Raw genomic sequence first — 6000 nt, 5'->3', positions numbered from 1 at the left:
CCCAGGGCCCAAGCAGGCCCAGAAGGAGTCTGGGGTGACATGTGGTTGGGGCAGTGAAGTATGCATGTGTGTTGGACTTTCTACCTGGACGTTCAGGTGAAGGTCATCTCTGAATCCTGAGAGAAATGGCTCATTCATTCTTCTGCACTTTCCCTTTTTTAGCAGAGTCTATGTTGACCTGTTGGTACCAATGTTTTGTGTGCAGAAAATCTTATGTCACAAGGCAGTGTGACAGCCCAGGACTCAGGGTCTTCAGGCGTTAGCTCTGTCTGCCTCCAGAGTCCATACTGATAATCACGGCCATCTATCCTGGTTAACCAAGCACAGGGCCAGGAGACAAAATGACCTGGCCCAAGCTGTGCTGTGTTCTGACCTTGCTATATTACTGAAATAATCCTGCACACTTTGCAGCAGTCCCTGTGGGCTGCAGGTTAGTTGGCTGTGTGTGTGTTCCTTGTCCTAGGATGTGTCCTCTTCCGAACGCTGCCCTTGTTCCTGAGCGTGGGTGTTTGCATGACGGCGCCCTCCTGCCCACACCATCCACCTCTGCTCAGAAAGATCACACTCAGGAAGGTCCCCACCCTCCTGTCCTCTGGACACACACATGTGCAAAGATTCCACCACTGGGGAGATGCTTCCAGGAATGAGCTCTCAAACCACAAATTCTCTGGAGTAGGGTCTGGCCTGGTCAGTCTGGAATGGCTTCTACGCTCTAATGGACCATGATCTTTCTGAGATACCTGATTACCACTTTATGGAGAAGGAGGGAGGGAGGTGTCTGTCTTGCTGGCTGGATTTCCCCTCCCCCAAGTGTATTTTTCATCCAGAATTAAGATCCTACTTGTCACGGAGCCCAAGACTTTAATGGGAACCATGTTTTATTTTGCCCTTTGGCTGTGAAACAATCAGGATTCAGACACTGACAGTAAGATTATTCTGCAAATGCCCAGTGGACTGCTCCTGTGTCACCCACAGCACCCTGTGAGTGGGGAGACGCTCATTTCTCTTCCAAGAAACGGATTGGACTGAAGTGAGATGCAGCTTCTTCCCTTCTTCCCCATGGTGGAACATCTCTTACCTCATTTTCCAGGGGATTCCAGGCTGGTGTCCCAAAGTGCTCAGATGACCTGCTCTGTGACCATGGCTTACCAGAGCCTGACCAGCTGAGGACCTGGCCCCAGCTCCTTGAAGGCGGCTTTGACTACATTTCAGGCGGGGCAGGTGTCGATGTATCACAACCACAGGGGCAGCGCAGCCCACTGGAATGAGAGCCAGATTCTTGAGTAACCACTGGGAGCTTACCCCAGAGAAAGACACAGATGGTCAAACGCAGAAGGCCCAAGGAGAGTAAAGAAACCTTTCCTTCCTTTGAGGGACCACAGAGGCCCGGCCCCATTCCTACGGGTGCTGTTTGGGACCACCAGACAGCAGAGGGAGCACATGTACTACCTGCTGGCAAGGCTGGACCCACTCCATCACGCCCATGGCTCCCCAGTGGATGCGAAGGTCTCCACCTCATTCTTCAAAATTCCTCAGAGGCACCCTACCCACCCACTCTGCCCTGAGTGCAAACTGTAGCCCATTTAGCACCGGAGTGCCTGCAGCAGAGTGGAGGGAAAGTTGGGGAGCAGATATCCCTCCAATCCCCTGGGCAGGTTGCAAGGGCTGAGACCAGGGCCAGCTATAATAACAACAGCTCTGTCCTCTCTTCCAGCTGGGCTCTTGTCTGCTGGCTGTGGACTCCTATCGAAGAGTGGCTTTTCTAGTGCATGTCTCTTGGATTAAAGTGACATTCTTGCATAGACATTTTTTCTAGAACTATAATCAACAAACTTTCCTGCCCATGTGGTAAAGAAGCCTCCACTCTTCTTCTGTCTCCCTCCTCTTCTCTTGAGTCTTAAACTCTTGTTTCTCAGACTATTTGCTAGTTTGCTTATTTATTTTTCACAAAAATCCAGCCCAATGTACACAAGTTAAAAATTCAAATAGTGTTATAAGGCATGAAGGAAAAACAGCAGTCCTGTCCCATTCCAATCCTAAATTCCTCTCTCCAAACCTTTTCTTCTGATGCTTACCTCCATATTTCCAAGTAATATGCATACATGGTTACCCCTTGACTTATCAACTTTAAATGCCTTTTGACTTCTCATGATGGACAACGGGGCTGGGGTGCTCCTAACCGGCTTTCATACCTGCACCTTCTCTCCCTCTACTCTCTACTATAGTTCTGTCGCGTTTTTTGTTAAATCAATATTCAATTTTTATTTTATTACAATTATGTATGTACTGTTCACTGCTAAGTGAAGAAATACTCTAGGATCACATTTCCTTTCTTCTATAATTCTTTGTTCTTCTAGGAGTTAATAATTACCTCATTTAAAAAATCTGCATAGTCTATGTCATTATCCTAATAATTCTTCCAAAACTCCCCAGCAGAAGTTCAAAATCCTTCCGAACACTATTTTCTCCATGATTAAACAATCAGAGAAAACTACTGGCTCCTTTTTCCCCCAAAGGTCGCTCTTCCTGCTCCCTACTCTGGTTCAGCTGTGCAGCTCTGGTCCCTGGGATTCCCTAGCTAGTGAAGGATCTAGGGCTGGGTCTCCTGTTTCCTGGATCCTGACTCTTTCTCCTTCTCGGTTTATGCTCTTGGAGTGTCCGTCATTTTCCTAGTTGGATACATTTCTCTTTAAAAGCCAGCTCTGGAAGGCTCGATACCCTGGGTTCAAAGGGTGCCTGGTAATCACCAGCCATATGTGTGTCAAAGAGGGTGGGAAGTTTGCACATCACCAGAGGCAAATTCGGATTCCTGACTCTCAGAAAGAACTCCTCTGGTCTGGAGGCTGAGAGATGGATTTATTAGGATAGCAGCAGACCCACCTTGGTGAAAACTGTTGTTGGTAAATCAGCAGGATCAGGGCCACTGCTGCCCATATCCCACCGGCATGCAGACAAGGAAAAGGTGGCCCCTTCCTCAAAACACTTTATTCCTGTGTCGTGGGAAACTGTTATAAATACTGACTTTGTTAGAATGAGGCACTTTACTGCCATATTGACAGTAGATCAACACGAATGTCAATGACATTAGCCAGACAAACTCTCAGCAGGGCATGCCTTGCCATGTGTTAAACCTGTAGACTCTGAAATCAATTAAGATCAACATAGCTTCAAATGTCCAAGGACCATATACCAATGCACTGATTATTAGCAGTTTTCAAAGTATGAACTTGATATCTTTTAACAATTTGAACATAAACATTGCACAGAATGTGGCAATGGAGGCACATGCTTTGTTAAAAAAAAAGAATAGATATGATGGGAGGGGAGGAAGAGGAGTTGCTGGGTTGCACATTTCTATATCCTAATGTACTAAGTCAGAGAAGAGCAGATGGGTTGAAGATGAGAGAGAGAAGAACAGAGTGTTCTCACAATGGGAGTATACCCTAGCCTGCCTGGTGAGTCCAAGGGCAGGTAGTTGCTTCTTGTACACAGTTTGTAGGGAGTGGCCCCGAAGGAGAGTAGCCTTGTGAGGGGCTTCAGCAACCTCATCTCTGGGGAGAAGCTCACTTAGCTCATGTGACAAGGCTTCACTTGTTCCAGTGACCACTTCATTGCACAGGGGACCAAATGAGCAAGGAGAGGGAATTCTCTGGACTGAATGCTGGCCAACAGTGAAAGTCTCTTTGCTAACCCGGGACTTATGGAAATCCTGGAAGAAAGTGACTTTGACCTTGTAGTAGCAAAGTAAGGGAAGGTTGGGCAGAGCTGAAATGTGCCCTAGACACAGGAAAGCAGATTTCAAGAGGGTGAGAGGATCAATAGGTCAGACAATAGCCTTTATAAAAGAATATAGACCATGAGGTATTGGAGATTATGACAAGATGATGTTAACTATCTGCTCCCCAGTAATCCCAATGGGGAAGAAAATACAGAAATGGCTGAAATAGCAGGAAGACTTGGGTTTAAGACAATATTTACAAAAGTTGGGATGAGAACAAAATAAAAGAAGACACGAACCTGAAAGTCATTTGGGAAATTGTTACTGAGTGGTTTCTCTATGCCAGGCACTTTGTCACACGCTAAGGAGATGGCAATAAATAAGACACACCTGGGCTTACAGTGTAGCAGGAAATACAGACATGAGGCAAGTAATTAAAAGTGCGTTGACTCAGTAAACTACAAATAGAGGGGAACTTCCTCAACCTGACAAATGGTATCTACAAAACGCCACAGCTAACACAATACTCATTGGAGAAAGACTGGTTGTTTTCTCCCAAGGTCAAGAATATAAGGATATCTGCTTTCTCCACTTCTATTCAGCATTGTACTAGAAGTTCTAGCCAGGACAATTAGGCAAGAAAATTAAATAGAAGGCATTCAGATTAGAACAGAAGAAATAAAACTATCTCCATTTGCAGATGACATGATTTTATATATATAAAATTGTAAGGAATCCTCTAAAAAACTGTTAGAACTAAGAAATGAGTTCAGCAAGGTGGCAGAGTATAAGATCAATATACAAAAATTAATTTTATTTCTATACATTAGCAATAAACAATCTGAAAATGAAATTATTTATAATAGCATCAAAAAGAATACAATACTTAGGAATAAATTTAACAAAGGAAGTGTAGGACTTCTATATTGAAAACAACAAAACATTGTTGAAAGAAATTAAAGAAGATCTAAAAAAAATGGAGAGACATCTCATGTTCACGGATCAGAAAATTTTATATTGTGAAGAAGGCAATATTCCACAAATTGATTTACAGATTTATGTGATTGCTATCCAAATCCCAGCTGCCTTTTTTTTTTCCTGCAGAATTTGTCAAGCTGATCCTAAAACTTATATGTGAATGTAAGGAATGCAGAATCACCAAAACAATCTTGAAAAAAAAATCAAGTTGGAGAACTCACACTTCCTGATTTCAAAATTTACTGTAAAACTATAGTGATCAGCACAGTGTGGTCCTGGCATAAGGATAGATATATAGATCAATGGAACAGAATTGAAAGCTCAGAAATAAATCCTTATCTTATGACAAATTGATTTTTGGAAAGAGTGCCAAGACAATAAAATGGGGCAAAGAATAGTCTTTTCAATAAGTGATGCTGACACAACTAGATGTACAGATGCAAAAGAATGAAGACGTTACCTTACCTCACACCTTATATAAAAATTACCTAAAAATAGATCAAAAACCTAAATGTAAGATCTGCACTATAAACCTTTAGGAGAAAAACATGACAGTAAATATTCATGACTTGGATTAGGCAGTGATTTCTTGGATACGACACCCAAAGTGTAAGTGACAAAAGAAAAAATAGATAAGTTAGACTTCATCAAAATTAAAAACTCATGTTCTGTAAATGATATCATCAAGAAACTTAAAAGACAACCTGCAGAATGGGAGAAAATTTTTGCCAATCACATGTATGATAAAGGACTTGTAACTAGAATATATATATATATAAAACTCTTACAACTCAGTAACAAAAAGATAAATAACCCAATTTAAAAATGGACAAAGGATTTGAATAGACATTTCTCCAAAGAACACATACAAATGGCCAATAGACACTGAAGAGATACTCAACATCATAAGCCATCAGGGAACTGCAAATCAAAACCACAGTGAGATATCACTTCACACCTTCTAGGATGGCTAAATGAAAAAGACAGACAACACCAAGTGTTGATGAGGATGTGGAGAAATTGGAACTCTCATTCACTCCTAGTGGAGATGTAAAATGGTGCAGCTGCTTTGGAAAATAGTTTGGCAGTTCCTCAAAATATTACACATAGAGTTATCATCTGACCCAGCAATTTCACTCCTAGGTATGCACCCAAGAGAAATGAAAACATATGTCCACACCAAAACTTGTACACAAACATTCATAGCAGGATTATCCACAGTAGCCAAAAGGTGAAAAACAACCTAAATGTCCATCAACTGATGAATGGATGAATAAAATATGGTATATCTACAAAATGAAATA

The sequence above is a fragment of the Ceratotherium simum genome, chromosome 11 (genome assembly GCF_057802395.1).
Source record: "Ceratotherium simum simum isolate JZ-2026a chromosome 11, ASM5780239v1, whole genome shotgun sequence".
NCBI classification, from domain to species: Eukaryota; Metazoa; Chordata; class Mammalia; order Perissodactyla; family Rhinocerotidae; genus Ceratotherium; species Ceratotherium simum.
The sequence above is the reverse complement of the archived record's forward strand: the minus strand, read 5'-3'. Positions refer to the sequence as shown.